Source organism: Castor canadensis, chromosome 5, assembly GCF_047511655.1.
Source record: "Castor canadensis chromosome 5, mCasCan1.hap1v2, whole genome shotgun sequence".
NCBI lineage: Eukaryota > Metazoa > Chordata > Mammalia > Rodentia > Castoridae > Castor > Castor canadensis.
In genome coordinates this window covers 100803498-100830570 of record NC_133390.1, presented here as the reverse complement: position 1 = coordinate 100830570, position 27073 = coordinate 100803498, and the positions used below count along the sequence as shown (strand labels likewise).

Below are 27073 nucleotides of genomic sequence, written 5' to 3'. Positions count from 1 at the left end.
GAAAAAGAGGTATTCATCAGTTCACAAATATGGAGATAGGATATGTGTTGGAAACCAACATAAGAGATGGAAGAAAACTCCAACGTTCTGATTCTGATTTATCAAAAGGAAAATCAGAAACATGGAACTTAAGAGAGGGATCTTTTTTAAGTGGAAAAAGACTAACTTTGAGGCATTTGTACAGGTAACTAGAAAAAAATGGATAGATCACAGTAGCAGAGAAGTTAAAGAGTGGAGCAGAAGGCCTTAAGGAAAAGCTGTAAGGGAAGCAGAGAAGATGTCAAGATGAGACATATAAGAAGTGGGAGTGGGATGCCTTAGCCATGGAGGACACTCAATCCTGAGGCCAATTCTCAGGTGTGGCCGTTATGTTAAAGAGTTTGATTTCAACAGAGTAGAAGTTTTTCATAGTAGCTCACAAATATCCCTAATTTTCTTTGAGAAATTATTGAGTATACATCCTTGAATTTATCTAATTTCTTTATTTTCCCATTTATTTATTCCCACAAATGTCTGAGAGAACCTCCATTCATAATTTGAATGTACAAATTATGTGCATCATTTGAAATAATTTTGGCAGCAAAATGAGATTGAGATTGGGGGTGATAACCAGAATATACAGGAAGCTCAAAAAACTAAACTCCCCAAAAGTCAATGAACCAATAAAGAAGTGGGCTACTGAACTAAACAGAACCTTTTCTTAGGAAGAAGTCCAAATGGCCAAAAAATACATGAAAACATGCTCGCCATCCCTGGCCATAAAGGAAATGCAAATCAAAACCACACTATGATTCCACCTCACCCCTGTTAGAATGGCCATCACCAAGAATACCACCAACAACAAATGTTGGCGAGGATGCCGGGAAAAAGGAACCTTCACACACTGCTGGTGGGAATGTAAACTAATAAAACCACTTTTGGAAAATAATGTGGAGGCTTCTTAAAAAACTAAACATAGATCTGCCATATGATCCAGCAATACCACTCCTGGGGATATACCCGAAGGAATGTGACTCAGGTTATTCCATAGGTACCTGCACACCCATGTTTATTGCAGCACTATTCACAATAGCCAACTTATGGAAACAACCAAGATGCCCCACTACCAACAAATGGATTAAGAAAATATGGTATTTATACACAATGGAGTTTTATTCAGCCACAAAGAAGAATGAAATTTTGTCATCTGCAAGTAAATGAATGGAACTGAAGAACATCATCTTAAGCAAAGTTAGGCAGGCTCAGAGGCCAAAAATTGTATGTTCTCCCTCATATGCGGATTATAGACCTAAAACAAATACAGTAATATTATTGGACATGGGTCACATGCTAAGGGAAGAATGAGTACAGGAAGAATAGGGAAAGGTAAGAAACTCAAAACTTGAAATTGTGTGATGTGCTCACTGTGTAAGAGTGAATAAAGTAATCTTAAACTGACAGAGGCCACGATGGGAATGTGACAGGGAAGTAGTGAAGAGGTCTAGTGGAGATGAATCAATTCGGGTTGTAATACACATGTGCATGGAAGCAATGATAGGAATCTCTCTGTATAAAGATAGCTATCTTTATCTCAAGCTAACAAAAATGTAGTGTCTTTCTTATAATCTCTTATGTTTCCTCTTCAAAAAGATTGGAGAAGAGGGCAGAGCAGGTTCTGCCTGGAAGTGGGAGTGGGGGAGAGATGGAGGTGGTGGTAGGGCAGGGGAGAGAGATGGCCCAAACAATGTATGCACATATAAATAAATGAATAAAGAATAAAAAATGCACTAAAGAGATTGGAGGTCTAGAGACTGGATTCTAATATCAGTTGCATCATTAATTACATAGATGATCTTCAGCAAACGATTTAATTTCCATTGACCTAAATCTTTCAATCTGTAACAGAATGAGTTTGACATACGTTAGATTTCTTTCATTTGTTTTCTCATGGCATTTTTTGTTTAAAATTTTTCAAAGACAAATTTAAGAATCTTAAAATAAGAATCTTAAAACTGAGAACATTTCTCAATATTTTACACCTCTTCAACAAACTTCTGCTTACACTATTTTATATTATCCCTATATGTGACGGACAAGCAATTTATTTTAGCATTCACTTTGGTAGTAAAGTCTGTTGCAGTTGCAGAGGACTGTTGCATGGTACTTCCCAGATAAAGGATTTCACAAAGTTCTATGATTCTTTGGTAGTTCTGTTTTTTGACAAAACTGCTTCATAACTAAGAAGTTGTAGTTTGTCAAGAGTTTTCCATTTGAGTTGCAGAATGTCCTAATTATTCCTGTAACCCCATATTAGTGTCCCACCCAATTATTTCTACTACAAAGAAAATTAACACTTTAGAAATTTCCTTATGACTAAAACATTTAAAATGTGGCAGTTTTTGTTATGAACATAATGGATACAAATGTTCCAGTCAGTCTTTCTGTTTTAATGCTTGGTTGCTGTTTAATGCACTCAGTGAATGGCATCAATTGCATTAGTGAGGTCCGTTTACAAAGTAGCTGCTCTTCATTGACAATACATCAAAGTCAGCTACTAGATAAGTCTTTCAAACCCTCAAAGCGAAAGTGTTAAGGTTCATTCTGTAATATTGCAAAACCACATTACTCTCAAGACTCATAAGGACTACATAGTTTTAAAATCAAGCCTGATTTTTGTTTCTAGTTCTAGGAAAATTGGTCAGTTTATAATAATTGTAAGTCAAATGGGAGTTTCTCTGCTTGAACAGATTGAGAGTTGATGTAAGAGAAAACATTAAATCTCTTAGATTTGCTTTCATGTATTTGAAATGTGCCTCTAAACTTGTTTGGTGCTTAATGTCACTTGGGGATGTCTGAGAGGAATGTCTGTCATGACGAAGCCCCTTTTGTCAAAAAGTGGAAGCAAGAAGTCATACGCAACTACATTTTGATTAGCTGCAGAGTATGGAAGTTATGACCACTAAAGTAATGATTTCTCAATAATGTATTTTAATTCATATACAAAGCAGGGGGGCACATCTTCCAAAATGTTTTTTGTTAGCTTTAATGAAACAGAGGCAATTGGTCCCTTTGTTAACGAGATATGTCTCTTATGTTAGCAGTAACAAGGTAAATCCTGTTAAATGAGTGTTTTTTTTTTTATTGTGGTAATCCTAAAAATAAGATTTCAATTACTTTTTATTTATCAAAAAGATTAAATTATGTTTTCTAAATGACTTCAATGTTCAGGATATACTAACTCTGTGAAAATATTTGATCTATATACTATGGGAATTAAAATTATTTATTAGAAGATCTTACTCTAAGATCTTCTATGTTAAAATCATAGAATTTGCAATTATTTTGCAGTTTTAAACCTTCTTTACAACATGTTGAAAATTACGGAACATATTAAGACTATTTATTACAGAATGCTACTTCTATTCATATGTCCTGTGAAAATTTGCTGTAAAATAAAATATTTAGACAACTTTCTGTTCAGGAAAGCACTCAATGATGAAATATTGTAAAGTTATTTGATTCTTAGAACAATATCATTGCTAGATATCTTGTGTATTCTAACACAGGAACTTATAATTAAGTAAGAAATAATTGGACTTTTCCCAGTGTGAAATTATAGACCCCAAGAACTTTAAAAATGCCTACAATTTTTACATTTGTGGCCCAATTAAGAGAAACATGTTAGAATCAGCATAAAAATTAGGGTTGTATTCAGTGAATTTATATGCCAAGATATAAAACTATCTTATAGCATAATAAGATACAAATTGAGCCAATAGCCCAGGTTTTTTATTATTTTGTTTAGAAACTTACAAGTAAATAGGATGAACTTTAGGCTAACTAAACTCTGGGTTTTACATCATCTATCTTTCAAAACCACGAATTCACTTTTTCCCCTATGTTGTCCTCCTCCACTTAACAAGGGCTCCCAGGCCAATGGAATTTACACTAACCAGAAGAGCACTGGCAACTCAAACCACCAAAGCTTTCAAGATTATTCAACCTACTGTAGGGTTGTATTTTGAACTGCTAGGTGGATCAGATAATCTTCAAATACCCCTTAATGCAAAAAGAGGGAAGGCACATGCCATATTCTCTTGGCTGGAATATGACCTTATATGACCTTAAACTTTTTTGAGAAAGCTCCAGTCTGGAGGATTTTTCAAAGTGAGGACAAAGGACTAATTATTCAGTCAGAGAGTGTTCACTATGATTGTATTCAAATACCAACTCTGTCAAGCCTAGGTTTGGCAAGAATTGTCTTCTGACCCTCGGAAGGTTCAGAAGAAATCAGAGACTCTCAAAAGATTCCTTGACTTGTAAAACGAGGTTTGCCACACTTTGAGAGAGAGTATAACTGGATGTTTAAGACTCAGAGGTACTGAAGCATTTGACAGTAGGGACTCAATATTATTTGTTCTGAACCTTTTTTATCCTTTTCACTATCTCTTTCCTAATGGAACACAAGACTCTTAATAAGATCAGATTTTCCGAGTTTTTTGTTTATTTGCTTCTTTTTTGTAACTCTTATCCTCAGCATTTCTTCTTTCTGAAGCTTAATCTTATATTGCTATTAAATTATTTTAAGTCTTAATGGTCCTGGTCTTTCTCCTAGTCTGATGACCCCTATAATGAAGACAGCTGTCATTGAAAAGCAATTGGTTTGTTGAAGAACTGATATTTTAGTGTAAGGAAATGAACCTTTTATTCTATTATTAAAAGAAAAAAGATTGTTTTTTCTGGCATGAATGGCTGTACTGATTTTCAGTTCATGTTTTGGCTGTAGTTTCTTTTTGTTGTGGATTATAATTCCGCATTTTGCCTTTCCTGGAATCATGTATATATTACATATTTTCAATATCCTCATCTGGCAATTGTGGGGTGAAAGGGAGAGAATATTGCTACTACACAAATGACAAGTTGACCTTTTCTCTCTTGTGATTTTTTTTCTTGGACTATAGATCCTGTATTTGCTTTCCCAACCTAAGAAAGAGAAAATATCTTCTTTGTACATTTTTCAAGTTTTTCTTTGTTTTATAATTGAGGGTTCCTAGATATATAAAATGGATCATAGCTGAAACAAGCAGACTGTCAGAAAGGAGTAAGACTATAGAGATTATGGATTGTATGCTTGCTATGTGTGGAAATCCATAAGGATTGTGCATGAACTAACTTGTTAATTTCAAAAGAGCCCTCCATTACAGATAAAGAAGCTGAGGCACACATATGTTAAGTGACTTGTTCATTACCTCATTGAAGTGGCACCATCAGGATATTAACCCAGGAAGTGTGCTAATTGATATGACTTTACTTGCCTTAATGTGTGACATGACCTCAGTAAGGGCCAGGATCTATCTTCATCTCCTAAAATTGTGCTACACAGTGTCATTCTTTATCAGAAGCACCAGCATGACCTGAAAGCCTATCTAAAATTCAAAATCTAATGCCTACTCCTATGGCTGTTAACTGATAAATTGCATTTTGATAAGATTCCCATGTGATAGTGTACATATCATGGCTTAGGAAATATATACCTAAAATACTATTTCTGTATGTATACACACAAATACATACTTTTTGTAATATGTATGATACAGGGAGAAGAAAATCACAGAATTTTAGATCTCAAAGAGATTAAGATTTAGAAACACTATTGTTCAATCTCTTCTTTTTTATAAATTTGAAAATGAATTATATGATGGTTAAATATATAATTCAATAAACAGCACACACCTTGGCAGTACATCTACTAAAATTGGAATGCTACAGAGAATATTAGTATGGCCTCTGTGCAAGGATGACAAGCATATTCATAAGGTGCTCCATATTTTTGAGGAATGATGGTGGGGATGAATCCAACCAAGGTACATTGTAAGCATATGTGGAAATGTCACAATAAAACCCCCTGTACAACTAATATATGCTAATAAAAATGTTCAAAAAATAATTCAATACACATTTATTGAGGATCTGTTACCTGCCAGACTGTAATGTCAAGTGGGCTGGGAATACAAAGATACATAAGTTATGCCCTTCAAGAGCCCAGTAGAGGAGACAAATAACAAGGGTGTGAAATTTACCAGGGCTGTGATAAAACTGTGTATGCACAGTAGAGCACACAGGAAGAAGGCAGATTGGACCTGGGATCAAGAAAGATGTCATTAAGGGCTTAATATTGGAGCTGAGTTTTGAAAAGTCAATAGATACTGTTCCAAAGGCACTGGAATTTGAGCCTTTACATTTGCAAGTTGACCAATGAACTTCATCAGTCAGCAAAAGTAACTATTTAGGGGAACAAATTTCAACCTTGGCTTCAAACAAAATCACCTGGAGAATTAATATGAAACCAGCATTGCTACAGTTCTCTTGTGCCTGATTTTCCTCTAAATTATCTGTATTTTCTGATTTCATCTGGTTCATGATCTAAGTTTTGGCCCTGAATGTAAGAGCCACTCTTTTCACGATTCATAACTTGTTACCAATTGGATATTGAGCTAAATCTGACAACAAAAGCCATATTCTCATAACTCCCATCAGAATGGATTACTCTTTCTGCAAAGCCCAATTTTCTGGGGCCAGACAGCCCACAGTCAGGCAAATTAGCAATAGTGTAACTTTAGGACAGGAACTCCAGATCCTAACAAGTCTGTGACTATTTCTGCAGCAAATTATGTTGCAATTTTTTTCCTCAATTAAAAAAATGTCAGATTTTTCATTACAATTTTGACAGGTCAGACTTTTTAAACTAATGATGACAGCCTGGATTCAGTGAGAAAGGAAGCAAAAATCTTTGTAAATAAGGCAGATACCTGATACTACTCTATGGACCAAGTATAAAAGAGATAGTGCATTTTTCCCACATCAGAATTACCTAGGGAAGCTAAGGACAATTTAGATTTTGGCTTCTTCTCTAATCTTACTGAATAAAAATCTCTACAGATGGACCCAAGAAGGTGTATACTTAACCCTCATCAAATACAATTCTGATGAGCATTGGGTTTGAGAAAGACTGGAGAAATGTATTATTTTATTTGAAATCATTTCTTAACCTGTCAAGTTCATGTTTTTCATTATTCTTCACTGATTCTTTCAATTATTTCCAGAGGAAAATGTATTATAAACAGTTAATGGAACATTATAAATAAAGCAAGAAGAGCATTTCAAATATTTGAGCATGCAAATATGTTGCTTGTTTTATGTCTGGATACTTTAAAAATGCAGGAGTTAAGAAATGCTTGTGTTTTTTAATATCTGGAGCATGCATTTATTGATGTGATTTCATTTTAAAGCAGGGTTTTGTTCACCAACAGTACCCAACAGAACTGCAATAAGATGAGAGTCTGGCACAGAGCCCAGGAATCATTAATGTTAAAAGGCTCTATAGGTGCTGCCAGTGGGTAGCACTGGTGAAAAGTTCTACTTTAAGTGCTCAGATTTGTGATACTACAAAAGAAATCTTTTCCAGACAACTGGGGTTGGAGCCAGTTGTGTGTGTGGGGGGGTGAAGTTCTTCTACTCCCACTACACATTTCTCCTCATTTCTCTTCCACCCATTGGTCTTTTTACTACCACTCTTCATTTCTGCTGGCTATACTTGAACTTTATCATATCTGTATCTGCTCTGGATTATTACAAAAACTTCACAGCTGATCTTCTGATCTTTATTCTCTCTTTTCTAGTTGCTAACAGAATTCCTTTTCTAAAACCCTATCTCTTTCATTTTTTAGCTGAAAACTTTTCAGTGAACATGTTCTCATTGGTTACAGGGTCAGGTTGTAGCAATTCATACTCTAGGTCCTGATTTTGTCTAGCTTGGGAGTCTAAGATGCTTAGAATATTCAATTAGCAGGCAGGGGAAATTTAATAATCTTTTTCCTGCTTGCTGAAGATATATCTAATATTAAATATTAATGAAATGCAAATTAATAATTCTCAATACCTAACATTTCTCTTTTGCTTCAAAAAATCCACAGCTATCTACAGATGGTTAGATGTTTGCACTCCAACAATATTCGTAGGTGCTTTAAGGCAAAAATTCTGTCTTTCAAATAAACTTTCTTTTATTACGTTACTTGATTAAAAAATTATATAGTAAGCTTCAGGGTTGCATTTTGAAAGACAGAGGTGGTCTAAGAGCAGAATATAGCTTGAAAATCATTATAAAATAGTCATTATAAGGAATGCCTTTCCTTCTCTCCTTTCCTTTTCCCCTTTCCTCTCTTTATTCTCTTTCACTTCTTTCTCTTGAACTCTTTTTTTTTAATTTTTTTTTTGCAGTACTGGGGATTGAACTTGGGACCTTGCACTTACTACGCAGGTGCTCTATCACTTAAGCCTCACTCCCAGACCCCTATTTTAGTTATTTTTCAGATTAGGGTCTCATGCTTTTTGCTGTGGTTGACTGGGACTGTGATCCTCCCAGGTATGCCTCTTACATAGCTGGGATTGCAGGTCTAGGTCATCGCACCCAGACCTTCACCTTTTCTCCTTCTCATCTCGTTTTTCTTTTTATCTTTGCTTCTGCTCATTTACTGAAGAATAAAGTAGGTCAGGGGTCAAACTAAATATCAGAGATAAAAATATGAGAAAAAAAAATCCATTACTGCTTTTTGGGAACACTTTTGTGTAGAGAGAAACATACAAGTACACAAGTACCCATGAGGATTAGGGTTAAACTGATCTTTTAGCATAGCTTTTTTTTTTCTTTCAATATACTCAAATAGTCTGAGAACTACAAGTTACTCTGTGTGGTTATGACATGTGGGCTAAGTTAGAAAGTTTGGGAAAGGGAAATAAGAACAGATATTACTTAGGGTCTTACAGTTCATGCTAAATGATTTGGCCATTGTCTTGAAGTCTGCCACTAAAGGATTTTAAGTAAGGGGATAAGACAATCATATTATTAGAAAAATCATTTGGAGATAGTATTAATGAAGAAAGGGTGGAATATTAGAGGGAAAGCATTGCCATCCTCTATACCATGATACAGGCCTGAACTAGCTCTTGTGGAAGTTGGGCATCTAGAAGAGAGATGAGGTTTTAACCCCCAGAAAAGATGTTGGAGAACAGTGGAATGTCAGATGTTTGAGATGGCCCTGAAGTTTGTGTATTTGGTGCCACCAATAGAAGTACAGATGTAGGTAAAGAGCTAGAGTTATAGCAGAAGGAGAGTGATAATGGGTTCAGTTTTGAATATGTTAAATTTGAAATCTTTACTAAATACATATGTTTAGAGGGAAAATAAGTTTGGAACTCAGAAGTAAAATCAATATTAAAGAGAGGTCAGGAGAGGATTCCAAGATGGCGGCCAGAGGGAAGAAGCAGAAAGCGTGCTTCCTAAAGTAAAATCTTGGAGATGTTGGAGATACACCTTACAGGAAAAACCACCGAGAAGTGGCAAAACTTTGACTCCTCTACACCTTCAGCCTGCGCAGAGCATCTCCACTTCACATTAAACAGAGAAACCAGGAGGGCTCCCAGGGCCGCCAGACGCCCACACCCATATGGCTTGGGAAGATGTAGACAAGGTGAGCTAAGCAGTATGTAGTACTCCTACAGACAACCCTGGGCCAGATCAGCATAGCCCCCTGGACAGACCGGCCCCCACCCAGGGAAAAAAGAGATACTGAGTAATAAGCAATAAGAACAATAAAGACATATAGCAAAGAGGGTGGGGCACCCTGAGCTCCAAAGGGGCAGGAGGGGAATCCCTCTGGGAAATGTAAATAAACAAGCCGGGCCAGAGAAGGTGGGAGCAGCAGCACACGCCCAGCAATCAGGAGCAGGAAAGCTTGTAAAAGCGGCAGTGGGAGGAAAACTCCACAAGAGAGGGGGGAAAGACCCACTTCCCATGTGAACTGTAAATAAACACGCTGGCCTGAGAAAGCGGGTGCAGTGTCACCTCCCCCAGTGTGCTTGGAAAGGGGAAAGTTTGTAGCAGCAGCTCACGCACAGGAGAACTCTGAGTAAAGCCTGGGGGGCCAGGTGAGTGCTAAGCTCACCCCTGAGATCTGCATAAATAACGTCTCCAGCAACAGCAGGCTGACAGCAGTGGGCAGGCAAGCCACAGCCACAGATAGCCATTCACAGACCTGTCTCCAGACTCTTACCTTTGATGAGAAAACAACCAAACTACACCTGCATGCTGAAAAACTTACTGAAACTGTATTGCATTTGAACTTGGGACACTTTGTGGGTTTTTTTTGTTTTGTGCGGTTTTGTTTTATTTTATTTTTCCCTTTTGATAAGACAACACAGAACGACATCTGAGGCACCATCTCCAGGATTATTGGAGGCTGAGGGACAAACACCAAAATTATTAAGACTGAAACTTTATTGCATTTGAACTTGGAGATTTTATATATATATATATATATTTTTATTTATTTATTTTTATTTTTTATTTTTAATCTTCTCTCTGTCTCTCTAATGCCTTTTCAACTTATGGTTGATTAGTACACTGTCTCTCCCTGTTTATATCTTTGAAACTTTTTTGATTGTTTCTTTGTTTTGTTTTTTTCTACTTGTTAATTTATTTTTCCCTTTTCCTTTAACTTCCCTGCTTTCCATCTCCTCTCACCCTTCCATTCTAAATATCACTAGTGCTATTATTACAAGCCAGAAAATATTTAATTGCACACAGTACAGGGACAATAACAACACCAAGGGCAATGACGGGAAGACAGAAAAAACAGGGAAACCAGTTTCCCTACAGCAAAAAATTAGTATAGGAACTGGAGGGAAATGAAGAAAACAGATATTCAGACCCAGACTCCAACAAAATGAAGATAAACTATGCCAAAGAACCCAATGAAGCCCACAAAAATAATCTAAAAGAAGAAATACTACAGGTACTCAATGAGAATTTTATAGAGATGATACTGGATAGGGTCAACCAAAATATACAGGAGACACTCAAGAAATTCCAAGACAACAAAAATAGAGAATTGGAAAAAGCAAAAGAAGAAATAAAGGAAACCATAGAAGCACTGTATAAACACCAAAGTGAAACAAAGAACACGATTAATAAAGAGATAAATGAACTCAGGACAAAAATAGACAACATTAAAGAGTAAACCACCCAGGATATGGAAAACCTCAGAAAAAAGAACAAAACAGAATTGCAAAACAAAAAGGAAGGCCAATCCAGCAGAACAGAAGAAACAGAAGACAGAATCTCACAACTCAAAGATGAAATGGTAATTAAAGGAAAAACTGAAGAACTATTAGTTAAACAACACAAGACCTATGAAAAGAAAAAGCAAGAACTCACCAACTCCATCAAAAGACCAAACCTGAGAATCATGGGCATTGAAGAGGTGCAAGCAAAGGCAATGTGTAATACATTCAACAAAATAATAACAGAAAATTTCCCAAATCTAGAGAAATCTATTCCCATACAGATGCAAGAGGCCTCCAGAACACGAAACAGACCAGATTAAAATAAAACTACCCCATGGTATATCATCATTAAAACAACAAGTTCAGAAACTAGGGAAAGAATACTGAAGGCTGTAAGAGAGAAAAAACAAACAACATACAAAAGTAAACCCATCAAAATCACAGCAGACTTCTCAACAGAAACATTAAAAGCAAGAAGAGCTTGGGGAGAGATCTTCCAGGCACTGAATGAAAATAACTTCAACCCCAGGATACTCTACCCAGCAAAACTATCATTCAAAATAGATGGAGCAATAAAAGTCTTCCATGATAAGCAGAAACTAAAACAATATGTGACCACAAAGCCACCACTACAAAAGATTCTTCAAGGGATTCTGCACAGAGAAAGTGAAACCCAACATAACCATGAAAAGACAGCACCAAACTACAGGAAAAGAAAAAGGAAGAAAGTAGAGAGTAACCTCAACTTAGGTACACACAATCAAACCTTCAAACAACTAAGACAACTAAATGACAGGAATCATCACATAGCTATCAGTACTAACACTTAATGTTAACAGACTTAATTCACCCATCAAAAGGCACTGTTTGATGAACTGTATTACAAAGGAAGATCCAATAATTTGTTGCTTACAGGAGATCCATCTTACTAACAGAAATAAACATAGGCTTAGGATGAAAGGCTGGAAGAAGATTTATCAAGCCAATGGCCCCCGAAAACAGGCAGGAGTAATACTTATCTCTGACAAAGTAGACTTCAAACCTACATTGATCAAATGAGATAAAGAAGGACATTCCATACTAATAAAAGGGGAAATAGACCAAAAGGAAATAACAATTATCAACCTATATGCACCCAATGTCAATGCACCCAGTTTCATCAAACATACCCTGAAAGACCTAAAAGCATATATTAACTCCAACACAGTGGTTGTGGGGCACCCCATTATCATCAATAGATAGTTCATCCAAACAAAAAATCAATAAAGAAATCCAAGATCTAAAATATACTATAGATCAAATGGACCTAGTTGATGTCTACAGAACATTTCCCAACTCTACACAATATACATTCTTCTCAGCAGCCCATGGAACCGTCTCCAAAATAGATCATATCCTAGGGCACAAAGCAAGCCTCAGCAAATATAAGAAAATAGAAATTATACCATGCATACTATCTGATCACAATGCAATAAAACTAGAACTCAACATCAAAAGTAAAGACAAAACACATGCAAACAGCTGGAAACTGAATAGCTCATTACTTAATGAAAAATGGGTCATTGATGAAATAAAAGAGGAAATTAAAAAGTTCCTTGAAGTCACTAAAAATGAAAACACAATCTACCGGAACCTATGAGACACAGCAAAGGCAGTCCTGAGAGGAAAGTTGATAGCCATGAGTGCATACACTAAAAAGACTGAAAGATCCCAAATCAATGACCTAATAATACATATCAAACTCCTAGAAAAACAAGAACAAGCAAATCCCAAAACAAATAGAAGGAGAGAAATAATAAAAATAAGAGCTGAAATCAATGAAATAGAAACCAAAAAAACCATACAAAGAATTAATGAAACAAAAAGTTGGTTCTTTGAAAGAATAAATAAGATCGACAGACCCTTGGCAAACCAGACTAAAATAATGAGAGAAAAAACCCAAATTAGTAGAATCAGGAATGCAAAAGGGGAGATAACAAAAAACACCATGGAAGTCCAGGAAATCATCAGGATCTTAATATCAGACCACAAACTCTAAAGTTGATACAGGAAAGAGTAGGAAATACTCTAGAATTAGTAGATATAGGTAAGAACTTTCTCAACGGAACTCCAGCAGCACAGCAACTAAGAGATAGCATAGATAAATGGGACTTCATAAAACTAAAAAGCTTCTGCTCAACAAAAGAAATGGTCTCTAAATTGAAGAGAACACCCACAGAGTGGGAGAAAATATTTGCCAGCTACACATCAGACAAAGGACTGATAGCCAGAATATAGAGGGAACTTAAAAAACTAAATTCTCCCAAAACTAATGAACCAATAAAGAAATGGGCAAGTGAACTAAACAGAACTTTCTCAAAAGAAGAAATTCAAATGACCAAAAAACACATGAAAAAATGCTCACCATCTCTAGCAATAAAGGAAATGCAAGCTAAAACCACACTAAGATTCTACCTCACCCCTTTTAGAATAGCCATCATTAGCAACACCACCTCTTTAGCAACATCCTCTGTTGGAGAGGATTCGGGGAAAAAGGAACCCTCTTACACTGTTGGTGGGAATGTAAACTAGTACAACCATTCTGGAATAAAATTTGGAGGCTAATTAAAAATCTAAACATTGATCTACCATTTGATCTAGCAATACCACTCTTGGGGATATATATACCCAAAAGACTGTGACACAGGTTACTCTAGAGGCACCTGCACACCCATGTTTATTGCACCACTATTCACAATAGCCAAGTTATGGAAACAGCCAAGATGCCCCACTACTGACAAATGGATCAAGAAAATGTGGTATCTATACACAATGGAATTTTATGCAGCCATGAAGAAGAACGAAATGTTATCATTCACTGGTAAATGGGTGGAATTGGAGAACATCATTCTGAGTGAAGTTAGCCTGGCCCAAAAGACCAAAAATCTTATTCTCCCTCATATGCAGACATTAGATCAAGGGCAAATACAACAAGGTGATTGAAATTTGATCACAAGATAAAAGCGAGTGCACACAAGAGAGATATGAGGATAAGTAAGGTACCTAATTAGTTATCTAGCATTTGTTGCCCTCAATGCAGAGAAACTAAAGCAGATATCTTAAAAGCAACTGAGGCCAATAGGAGAAGAGGACCAGGAACTAGAGAAAAGGTTAGATCAAGAAGAATTAACCTAGAAGGTAACACACATGCACAGGAAATTAATGTGAGTCAACTCCCTGTATAGCTATCCTTATCTCAACCAGGAAAAACCCTTGGTCCTTCCTATTATTGCTTATACTCTCTCTTCAACAAAATTAGAGATAAGGGCAAAATAGTTTCTGCTGAGTATCGAGGGGGTGGGGGGAGAAGGGGGCAGGGTGGGTGGTAAGGGAAGGGGTGGGAGCAGGGGGGAGAAATGACCCAAGCATTGTATGCACATATGAATAATAAAAAAATAAATAAATTAAAATAATAAAATAAACTGAAAATGGAAAAAAAATTAAAAAAAAATAAAGAGAGGTCAGTTTTGGAATGTAACAATTGATAGGTGGTAATTGAGACCAGGAGAAAGAACATGGGATAAAATATGAGAAGAGGAGAAAGACCAGAATCTTGGAGAACACCAATTCTTAAGGGAAAAAGAGACAGCAACCAAGGAAACTGGGAGTAAGTGGCCTGTGACATAGAAAGAATTACTGCAGGTGATTTCATGGGAACCAAGGAAGAGAGTTCCCAGAAAAGATAAAACCCAGCCAATAATATTACAAGGAATCCAAATTATAAAGACCTAAAAAATGTTAATTGAATTTAGCAACACAGAGGCCACTGGACACCTTAGTGAAAGACGTTACTGTAGAGCAGGGTGGGGAGGGGAAGTTGCATAGCCTTGATTGAGGAGAGGTGGGAAGGGGATATTGGAAGCTGGGCAGAAGCTTAGAAGGCGAGGGTTGTCATGTAGGAAAGTTGGCAGGCCTATGCTGATGGAAGAGAGACTGTGACTCAGGGGGCTCTATGTGTATCCTCTGCTTGTTGGGGGTGACCACAGCCTTTCTGTGGAGGCCCAGGGGACTGACGTATAGAGAGGACACAGATGTTTCAGTGTTCCTCCCACAGGAACATACAGAATGGACTGTCTAGACTTACAGGATCAGAGGAACTCTGTGGTTGTCCATAGTAAGGTATAGTGGCTCTGAAAACCTTTGAGGCTCTGTTAAAGTGCTCAAGGGGCAAGAAATTAACCTATATTATCTTTCGGGTAATTCAATCTCAGTACTGTAAAGGAGAAGGGAAAAGATATAAAAGAAATGTTTGCTCTCTGTTTCTATTCACCTGACATCACGTGACACATACACACAGAGATGTAGAGAGACCGACGACAGAGAGATCAAAAGTGAGTATAGAAAGCAGGTAGCTATATTAATCTGAGGTTGAACTAGCAAAGACAATATGTCCTTCTTTTCATCTCTTATGTTTTCTGTTCAACAAAATCAGAGAAGAAGGCAGAATAGGTTCTGCCTGGAAGCAGGGGTAGGGGGGTGGAGGAGAAGTGGCATAAACAATGTACATGCATATAAGTAAATGTAAAAATGATAAAATAAAAGGAGAGGGGAAAAAAAAGAAAGTAGAGAGAGGAAAAGAAAAAAAACTAGAAAAGGAAAAATAAAAGTTTGTCCTTAATTAGCCAATCTCAGTTATTATGCTAAAAAGAGAAAGAAAGATGTGAAGTCACTGAGGGAGAGGAGTGAAATACCAAATTTTACTATGAGGCACATTTTTATTAGTTATTGGGTGAAAAGATTTTCTTCATAAATTTCTCATCCTATTATTTAAAGGGGGGGTGGACTGTAGAGACATAAATGTGTGTATATGCTTAAAAGAAAATGCTCAAAAAGAAAAAGACTGGAGATTTCAGAGAGAATCGAGCTCTGAAGAGGTGAGAGGTATTGGACACAGAGCCTTGATGAAGACAGGAGGAGAGAGAGCCCTATCCACTGAGCTGGGAAAGCAGGAGAGAGACACTCAAATGTGAAAAGTTGGGAATTTGACTTCTTTGTTGGCCTCTAGTTTTTCTGCATGGGGGGAGACTCATTATGGGCCTGAGATGTGTTGGTGGCTAGACTACAGGCATAGTTGGGCATGGTATAACTGGAGAAAAGGCACAGAGTAATCAGTTATATGAGTTGGTTTCCAGCTGAACTTTGGGTTTGATGAAATGAGAAAGGAGACAGAGGTTTTTTTTGGAGATAAAGAGGAGATGGGAAGAAAGATAAGGCATTAATTTATAGCTCCTCTGAAAGGAGGCACATGATCTGCTTTTCCTGGCTCTAGGTTCTTCATGCTGCAGTGGTGGAGGTCTGAGGACCAAAGGCATCTATAGAAAACTTGGAGATACTCAGAGGATGACTACCTGGAGATAGTTGCTGGTCTCTGTAAGTATCAGGGACTCATTTTAGAATGAATACTCCATGCACATACCCAGAACATCATGTACTGAGGTCCTGAGAGAGTAGATAAAGACAAAGGCTGTGTAAGTCCCATTACGTTTTCATGAAGAAAGATGCAAGCTTCTGCAGGGAGAAATGGGCTGTGTGTCTTGAGAGGCATGAAGGCAATTGGGGACAGGGACTGAGCCCTGCTTTGGAAAAACGAAAAGTTACCATATAGTTTTGAAGGCCTGTCTGGGGACAATGTAGGTGAGTTTGTGGCATTTAGTTATCTGCTTCTCTTTAGTCTTTAGAGGCTTAGACATCAGAGTCTAGAGACATCAGACAGCTAAATTAACCTAGGGTTGAGAAAATTCTCCAAAAGAAAGTTCATAAAAAGACAACCTAAAGAATCCCCAGAAAGTAAAGAAGGGTATCAAGAATTCTCATGGATTGAAAGGGAGAGCACAGGTGATTGCAAAAGCAGAAAACCCCAGCTTTTAAGGGTTACTGCAGCTGGTGTAGCCAGTGGGAATCTTTGTTATGCATCTGGTGTGGTAGCCTGCAATCACATGAGCAGTTTTGGCAATCACATCATAATGTTAGCTTGCATTCAGCTTACGGTCAAACAAAATCCTTAAATCTTTCACATGTGCTATGATTAAACCATGCTTCCTTCATCTTGTACTTGTGAAATTAATTACTGCTTGGAGCCTAAAATTAGGGCTTTTAATGACATGTGTACCTATTAAATTTCATCTTGTTAGATTTAGGCTATTGTGCCAACTATGGGTGAATATTTTACATATTGACTCAAGTTCACACACACTTTTTCCATAACTTTCAATACGATAGACTCCAGAGGATTTCTTTCTCTGTACTCAAAAGTAATGATTTACCTAAGCACCATCCTGATTCTAAGTCCACACCTTCATTTTGTCTAAATGGAGGTTTGTTCTATTTTGTAGCATTCTAATCTGCCAAGTTGTCTTGGTTAGGACATTTTTGCCTGCAAATATGGAATGCTAAATTAACCTACAATAAACAACAGGTTTATTATTACTAACACACAGAGGTAGGGAGGGCATGGTGTGATGGATTTTGCTGTTTGAAGTTTGGCTATATCTTCTCCCATGCACTTTTCTCAGGCCAACTTCCTTTCAAGTTATAAGATGAATGCTGGTAATAATGAGGGGACATAGTTTTTTGCTTTTGTCCAGAGAAAAAGTGTTAAGGAGAGAAAATATAAATAGAAGACTCCTCTTTCAGTCTGACCAGGAAAACCTCTAAGATCACTTTAAGACTGACCAACAAACCTGATTTGCTGGAGAGTAAAGGATTTCCTGAGACATGGAACTTTTAGTCCTAAAATCAAGAAAGTCCTGGACACACAGGGATGGTTGGTCCCCTGAACACCTGTATCTGGACTACTAACCACCATTAGTATAATATCTGATACTGTTTACCTTAAGCTAAAGCTCCTGGCAAAATGATGGCTACTCATATTTGGTTTGAACATGTATTTCTGAAAGGGTGGTGCTAGCCTACCTGTATGAGATGCACCATATCAGATCTTCATTTCGTCTAAAAGGAATTTTTGTCTCATTTCTTTGTAACTCCTTGATCTGCCAAGCTATTTTGGGTAATGTATTTTATGCCTGCAAGGAAGGAGTGCCAAATAAACCTGAAATGAATAATAAGAACATTTATTAGAATGCAGAGGTAGGAAGGGATCAAGGCAAGGATCAACCATGGCTGTGATATTGTCACAAAATCTTGGGCAGACTTCTGGCCTCTAGATTTACTGATTCAGACTATCTGGGCATGGAAACCAGAAAATTTATCAAACACTGCAAATGTTATTCTCATATTCCAGTGTTTGGAGAAAATTAGTCCTCACCCCTAAAACTGCAATCAACACCCAAAATGGCATGGGTACTCCGTATGGCAGCAGGGCAGGGAAGAATGTTGGAGTTTCACACCTACATATACCAACTTTATTTTCCTGGCTTTTCAGTGAAGCAATTCTGCTCCTCAGTAAAGAAGGAAGTTAGTTTGGGACGGAAATGTCACAATAAAACTCCCTGTACACCTATTATGTACCAATAAGAATATTTTTTAAGAGAGAGAAAAACAATACTCCTCTTACTAAGTATCTGTAGACGATGCTTGATAGAAACTCTTGTGTTTTTCCTGGAATCAGTATCATATTCACAAGAAATAGTTTGTAGATTCCATGGTCTTCTTTTAAAATTTTTTTTGTGTATAATTTAGAGTAGTATTTCCTCATATTCAACCTTTGGGGAAGAAACACAGATTTGAGGTTAAGATATTAAGCTCTAGTCAGGCAAACCAAGCAAAGACTCTGAGTTCCTCACTTACATATATTGCTTCTGCCAAGGTGAATCCCTAACTTCTGAAATACATAATCTGAAGGACAGGATAATTACAGAACTTCCTCCATTGGCCAGTGAGAGAATTTAATGTGGTAATGTCCACGAAGTTTTAGGATAGTGTCTTATTAGGCCAGCAGTAAATTTCTATAATTAATACTATGACCATTCATTCATTCATTGTTAGAGATATTCTGAGTATTGACTAGGGCTAAGCACAGTGTTTATCACTAAAGAAGACAAAAACCAAATTGCTTCTGTTATTAGGGAAATCAGAGTACTGGCATTAAACTATGACAACAATGTAATACATTTATATACAAGATAAGGAAAGAGAAAGGGTGGTCAATCTGGGAGATAATCTGGGTCTTTAAGAATGATCAGAGTTTTCTAAATGGAAGTAGAAAAAGGAAAGAAAAGGATATTTAGAGAAAAGATGTTCACAAATATTAAAATAATGTGAACATGAAAGTGTAGAGTCCCTTTGTGAACACAGTAGTATTTGTTTTGTTTTGTTTGAGACAGGGTCTTGTTATGTAGCCCAGGCTGGCCTTGAACTCTCGATCCTTTTGCCTCAACCTCCTGGGTGCTGGGATTAAAGGTGTGAACGACCATGTCTTGCTACACAAGTAGTTTTGAAGGCTAGAATGCAGAGTCCAGGTCAAGAGCAGTGGTGGCTGTTATTTGAGAGGTCGGCAGGTGTTGACTCAGGATCCCTGGGAAGACTTTGGACTTTTATTCTAGAGCTAGAATAGAGTATACATATAGCAGCTAATTACATAATCACATGTGCGTTTTGGAAAGACTAATTTGGGAACTGTGGGGTGGTCAGTTGGAGGGTGGTAAGGTAGGGAAATTTGTTAAAAGCCTGCAGCAATACTCCTAGTGAGAACTGATGTGGGCTTTAACCAAGAGAAAGATGTTGGGAATAGAGTGGAAAGAGTGGACAAGAGATGTAGAGCAGACACAAATGGCAGAGGTGGAGGATAGTGGGTTAGGTGTTGGAAGAGGGAGAAAGACTATTTGCAGGGAGTTCCCAGCTTTCTGTCCTGGGTGGATGGTGGTGTCATTGCCCAGATAAAGAATGGGGAGGAGAAGTGGCAGAACCACATCATGGGCCTGCTGCATATGAGTTTCCTGGGCCGCACCAGGTCCAGATGCCTGGTAGCTCGCTGCCTCCCAGATCTATGTGTAATAATGAGTTCTGGTTTGGAGAGAGACTAGGGAATCAAATGGGAGCAGCCTCTGGTCCTAGAACCTGTGGGTGGCAAAAATTACCTGGGATGATCCCTCAGCAGAGAAAGTAGACTAAAATGAGGACAACACTATCCTCAGAACCAACAAATTCCACAAAGCTCACTGGCAATGACTCAGTGAGGCCATCAGCATATTCTCCCAGTGTCCAGGAAAGAAGAATTAGACACATTAAAGCCTTTTCATGCTCTTCTTTCCAGAATTCTAAAACTAATCTTTCTAGTACCTTATTCACCTTTGAGTAAAAACAGATTTTTTTTTTGTCTTTTCTTTTTTGGTGTTGGGATTGAACCCAGGGCCTAATGCATGCTAGGCAAGTGCTGTATCACCGAGCTACATCCCAGCCCCAAAAAACAGATTTTTTTAAAGCTTAATTTTTAGAGGGTGAATGAATGACAATGCCCAGTTTTATAAATTACATTTGGAGAAGCTTGTTTTCAAAGTAAATGTTTCTAGTTGTTTAGGAATTGCTCATAGTTACTTTCCTATGTCCCTATCCAAAAATTGAACAAACCTAAATAAAACACTTTAAAAAATTTTAGATTAACATCTTAATATTACTTCTGATATAGACATGAAGGATGGAAGCCTAAAAGTGATCCCCGAAACTATATGCAAAGGGGAGAGAAATCTTTCAGCATTTATATCCAGAGAGTATTTTTAAGAGATGGGACATGTTTACAGTAGCTTCTCTGGTGTTTATTTATGATTTTTTTCTTTCTTTCTTTTTGCAGCTCTGGTATTTAAATGAGTTGCAGCAAGATTCTTCAAGCTTTTTTCACCAGCAATTACACAGGGAGCCTTGGAAAGATTAGGGAAAAACATCCCAGCAGTTTTATATATGAAAGAAACATAAAAGAGTCTAGAGAAATAATGGATAAGATAGAATTCTGCAAATAGCATACATGAAAGCATGGGTCACTGAGAAGAAAAAAAATCTGTAATAACCCAGAAAATAAAGACCTAGATGGTGGCTCCACCTAGTGGGGGACATAGAATGTCAGCAAAAAATAAATGGCTGGCATGAAGATTTCATAATTTGTACATGGCTTAAAATAATTATTAGGAGTCTTATTCACTCTTTCAATAAACATTCATGTCCCAGGAACATTAATAAGTATTGGAATTAGTAATGATTTGTAGTTGAGCCTATGATTGGCCAAGAATTCTAAGTTTTTTCTGTAACATGATTAATATCCTTCTTAAACCTCCATTGCATTTGGTGGTGAAAACTTAATCTCAGTCACTTTGCTGTTCCTCTACCTCTGTAAGGTCTGAGGACTGGGTTTTGACTGTGATGATGCATCTCAACAGGGAGGGCTCACTAGCCCTATGCACTGATGTCTTTAGCTAACATGTTTTTGTTTCTGTCTGTTCTTTTAACATTGACCTTCAGAAATCACCAATGAACTCTTATTTCTGAGCACAGAGTTTCTTGGAGCCTACCTCTCTTTCAGCAGCTACTGTGCCATTGTTTACTGCAATCACATGGTACACCAATAAACATTGTCTTCATAATTCCCTTGGCTTCATCTAGGAAGGGATGATGGTCCCTTTGACCTCAGATTCTCCAGGTTTCTCTTGGGCTTCTTTGGCTCCATTTTCTAGCAGCACCAAAGAGCTTGTTGTGTTCAAATCATCCCATGGGCTCAATCATGGGCACATTTTGAATAGCAAAGGTAGATGTAGCCAATAAGGTAAACTCAGATTAGACAGCAAAAGGTTTCATATGTTATGCTAAAGGAGTTTTTACATAACAGTTATAAGGTGATTGCAATGATTCATTTGACAGGGACAATGATACAGGCTGGGCATTGGAGAAACATGGTAATTTAAGAAATAATTGGACAGTACAACTGATTGTGCTTGGAATCCCCAGGTTCAACCAGCCCAAATGTCACCTTTGTGCAAATTGGATAAAAGCAGTTCCTACAGGAAGATGCAATCCATGGGTATGTAGCTTATGGAGTAGAGGTTGTCTGTATGCCATCCACCTTAGCTAGGTGTTTTGTGCAATAAATAACCTGCTGACAAAATGTGGGACCTTGATGGTAGAGGTGAAAGTAGAAGGAATGATCAGCTCATTGCCCTCAGACTGGAAAAAGATTTCTACTCTTTAGTTTCTTGTTAGAGCACGACCACGTAGGCTGAGAAGATGTAGTCTCAAGGCCCCTGGTCAGTTCCTTACCTGAGTTTCTTCACCCATTAGAATTATGATACAGTTAATAAAGATAAAAGATCTTTATAAGAAAGCACATATCTTAGATAATTCATAAGAGAAAAATTATCTCATTATTAAAATTTCTAAAAGATTTTCTTGGGAATGTCTGAAAAGTTGTTACAGCAAAGAAAGGTCTACAAAGACATGACTAGTAAAAGTAATGTATCCTGGATGTGATCTGATAAACAGGAAAAGACAACAAGTAAAAACTAAAGAAATAAAAAAATGGACTTTTAGTTAATAACATACAAAATTTATTCATTAATTATAATAAATCTTCCATAGTAAGTCAGATTTTCTTTTTGATTTTTATAAAATGTTTATTCTCTTAAATATACTGCATTCACAGGATGTTAAAACTTTTATCATTTCCATCAACTATATTATCTAAGTAAACATGAATAAGTACTTTTATGAGAGACAGCTAATGACAATTTATACTTCTTTCATTATTCATTTATTCACATGTACATATGTGCATACATTGTTTGGGTCATTTCTCCCCCCTGCCCCCGGTGCCACCCTCTTCTCCCCTCCCCCCACACTTCTAGGTAGAACCTGTTCTGTGCTTTTCTCCAGTTCTGTTGAAGAGTAGAAATAAGCAATAATAAGAAAGACATAGCATTTTTGCTAGTTGAGATAAGGCCAGCTCTACAGAGAGATTCCTAGCATTGCTTCCATGCACATGTGTATTACGACTGACATTGGTTCACCTCTACCAGACCCCTTCAGTACTTTCTAGTCACCTTCTCGTGTTGACCTCTGTCACTTTAAGTTTTCTGTATTAGCTCTTCTTCAGTGGTGACATCAAACACTTTCATGTTTTGGGTTTCTTACCTATCCTCATACCTCCCATATGTGTTATCCCCTTAGCATGTGACCCAAGTCCAACAACATTGCTGTATTTGCCCTAGATCTAAAGTCCACATATGAGGGAGAACATATGATTTTTGGTCTTCTGAGCCCGGCTGACCTCTCGGAATGATGTTCTCCAGTTCCATCCATTTACCTGCAAATGATAAGATTTCATTTTTCTTCTTGGCTGGGTAAAATTCCATTGTGCACAAGTGCCACATTTTCTTGATCCATTCATCAGTAGTGGGACATCTTGATTGTTTCCATAACTTGGCTATTGTAAATAGTGCTGCAATAAACATGGGTGTGCAGGTGCCTCTGGAGTACCTGTGTTGCATTCCTTTGCGTATATCCCCACAAGTGGGATTGCTAGATCACATGGCAGGTCTGTGTTTAAATTTTTAAGAAGTCTCCAAATTTTTTTCCACAGTGGTTTCACCAGCTTGCTTTCCCACCAGCAGTGGATTAGGGTTCCTTTTTTCCCACATCCTCGCCAACACATGTTGTTGGTGGTGTTTTTGATGATGGCTATTCTAGCAAGGGTAAGGTAGAATCTTAGTGTGGTTTTGATTTGCATTTCCTTTATGGCCAGAGATGAGCATTTTTTCTTGTGTTTTTTGGCCATTTGAATTTCTTCTTTTGAAAAAGTTCTGTTTAGTTCAGTTGCCCATTTCTTAATTGGTTCATTGATTTTGGGAGAGTTTAGTTTCTTAAGTTCCCTGTATATTCTGGTTATCAGTCCCTTGTCTGATGTATAACTGGCAAATATTTTCTCCCAGTGTGAGAGAATCTTAACCTGGATGTTGAATGGGGAAATAAGGGATGTAGATGAGATGAGTGATCTGAGGAAAGGATAGATGAGATGTCTAAGACTGTACCCTAAGGAAATATTTAAAGGGCATAGGAAAAAAACCAGTGCTGTTATAATAAATAAAGAAGTGGGTTATTTTCTAGAATTAGAAGGAGGAGAAGTGACAAAAAGAGTAGCCAGTGTATAAAATTTCATTACTTTTTATGATTCCTATATAAACTTCTTTTATTATTAAAATATTAGAAGCAATACATTATTGCCATTATGAGAAACTCAAGTTAAAATGAAATTCCCTCTTACCATGGCAAACTCTTGTCCACTACATTTCTCCTCATGTGTGTTCTTAATATTGCGTGTTTTCAGCATATTGTATCATTTTGACATTATATGCACATGTGCATATCACATGTGGCTCTACTTTACAGATGATAATATGGTAGTATAGCCATTTTTACTATGCTGATTCTGCCAATCCATGAGCACAGGAGATCTCTCCACTTTCTATAGTCTTTCTTGTTCTCTTTCTTCAGGGGTTTGTAATTCTCCTTGTAGTGGTCATTCACATCTTTTGTTAAATTTACTCCTAGGTATTTGATTTTTTTTTGAAGTTATTGTAAGTGGAATTGTTTCCATGTATTCCTTCTCAGTTTGTTTGTTGTTGGTATATAGAAAAGCTAATGATTTTTGTAAGTTTATTTTTTATCCTACCACCTTGCTGTATATGTTTATGGTGTCTAAGAGTTTTGTGGTAGAGTTTTTTGGGTCTTTAAGGTATAGGATCATATCATCTACAAATAGGGATATTTTGACAGTTTCTTTACCTATTTGTATTCCTTTTATTTCTTCTTCTTGCCTAATTGCTCTGGCTAGAAATTCCAGTACTATGTTGAATAGGAGTGGGATAGTGGGCACCCTTGTCTCGTTCCTGATTTTAGGGGGAATGGTTTCAAAATTTCACCGTTAATTATGATGTTGTCTGTAGGTCTGTCATTTATAGCCTTTACAATGTTGAGGTACATTCTTTCTATTCCTAGTTTTCTTAGAGATTTTATCATGAAGTGGTGTTGGATCTTATCAAAGGCTTTTTCTGCATCTATTGAGATGATCAAGTGGTTTTTTTCTTTGCTTCTATTAATGTGCTGTATTACATTTATAGATTTGTGTATGTTGAACAACCCTTGCATTCCTGAGATGAAGCCAACTTGGTCATGGTGTATGATCTTTCTGATATGTTGTTGGATTCAGTTTGCCATTATTTTATTGAGGAGTTTTGCATTGATATTCATTAAGGAGATTGGCCTATACTTCTTTTTTGGACGTGCCTTTGTCCGGTTTTGGGATGAGAGTAATGTTGGCTTCATAAAATGAGTTAGGCAGTGTTTCTTCCTTTTCTGTTTCATAGAACAGTTTAAGGAGGGTTGGTATAAGTTCTTCTTTAACCATCTTATAGAATTCAGCAGAGAATCCATCAGGTCCTGGATTTTTCTTTTTTGGGAGACTCTTAATTGCTGCTTCAATTTCGCTTTGTGTTATAGATTTAGTCAGGTGATTAATGTCCTTTTATTTCAGTTTTGGATGGTCATAAGTATCTAGAAATCTGTCCATTTCTTCAAATTTTTCAAATTTATTAGAGTATAGGCTCTCAAAGTGGTCTCTGATCATTTCCTGGATTTCCATGGTATTTGTTGTTCTCTCCCCTTTTGCATTTCTGATTTTACTGATGAGAGTTTTTTCATTCCTCATTTTAGTCAAGTTTGCCAGGAGTCTGTCAATCTTATTTATTTTTCAAAGAACCAGCTTTTTGTTTCATTAATTCTTTGTAATCTTTTTGTTGTTATTTCTATCTCATTGATTTCAGCCCTTAATTATTTCTCTTCTTCTGCTTGTTTTGGGGTTTGCTTGTTCTTGTTTTTCTAGGAGTTTGAGCTGCAGTATTAGATCATTGATTTGAGATCTTTCTGATCTTTTAATATATGCATTCATGGCCATAAACTTTCCTCTTAGGACAGCCTTTGCTGTGTCCCATAGGTTCTGGTAGGTTGTGTTTTCATTTTCATTAACTTCCAGGAGCCTTTAAATTTTCTCTTTTATTTCATCAATAACCCATTGATCATTGAGCAATGTGTTGTTCAACTTCCAGTAGTTTGCATGTTTTTTACTGGTGTTTTTGTTGTTGAGTTCTAGTTTTAATGCATTGGTGTCAGATAGAATGCATGGGATTATTTCTATTTTCTTATATTTTCTGAGGCTTGCTTTGTGCCCTAAGATGTGATCAATTTTGGAGAAGGTTCCATGAGCTGCTGAGAAGAATGTATATTGTGCAGCAGTTGGGTGAAATATTCTGTAGACATCAGCTAGGTCCATTTGATCTATGGTGTGATTTAGTTCTAGGATTTCTTTATTGAGTTTTTGTTTGGATGACCTATCTATTGGTGATAGGGGGGTATTAAGGTCTCCCACTACCACTGTGTTGGAGTTTATGTATGTTTTTAGGTCCCACAGAGTATGTTTGATGAAATTGGGTACATTGATGTTGGGTGCATATAGGTTGGTATTTGTTATTTCCTTTTGGTGTATTTCCCCTTTTATTAGTATAGAGTGTCCTTCTTTACCTTGTTCATTGTAAGTTTGAAGTTTGAAGTCTACTTTATCTGAGATAAGTATTGCTACCCCTGCCTGTTTATGGGAGCCATTGGCTTGGTAAATCTTCTTCCAGCCTTTCACTCTCAGCCAGTGCTTGTTTCTGTTGATGAGGTAGGTCTCCTGTAGGTAGCAGATTGTTGGATCCTCCTTTTTAATCCAGTTTTCCAATCAGTGTCTTTTGATGGGGGAATTAAGTCCATTAATGTTTGGTGTTAGTATTGATAGGTACGTGGTGATCCCTGTCATTTAATTGTCTTTGTTGTTTAAGGGTTTGATTGTATGTAGCTGAATCAATGTTACTCTACTTTCTTGCCTTTTCTTCTCCTGTGGTTTGGTATTGCCTGCCCTTTCATGGTTTGGTTGCTTTCACTTTCTGTGTGCACAATTCCTTGG

The 27073-nt window shown here is 37.1% G+C and overlaps 1 long non-coding RNA gene and 1 other non-coding gene across 2 annotated transcripts in view; one reads left to right on the top strand and one right to left on the bottom strand.

Moving 5' to 3' along the window:
- LOC141423091 (uncharacterized) overlaps positions 1 to 27073 on the bottom strand; it is a 63422-nt gene that overhangs the window by 1082 nt on the left and 35267 nt on the right. The window contains exons 3-4 of the long non-coding RNA XR_012447746.1: positions 18653 to 18800; positions 18052 to 18187 (exon numbers count right to left, since the gene is read on the bottom strand). This is a non-coding gene — a long non-coding RNA (uncharacterized lncRNA). The remainder of the gene's footprint in view (positions 1 to 18051; positions 18188 to 18652; positions 18801 to 27073) is intronic.
- On the top strand, positions 5705 to 5811 carry LOC141423592 (U6 spliceosomal RNA). The gene has a single exon (XR_012448437.1). It is a non-coding gene; the product is annotated as a U6 spliceosomal RNA (small nuclear RNA).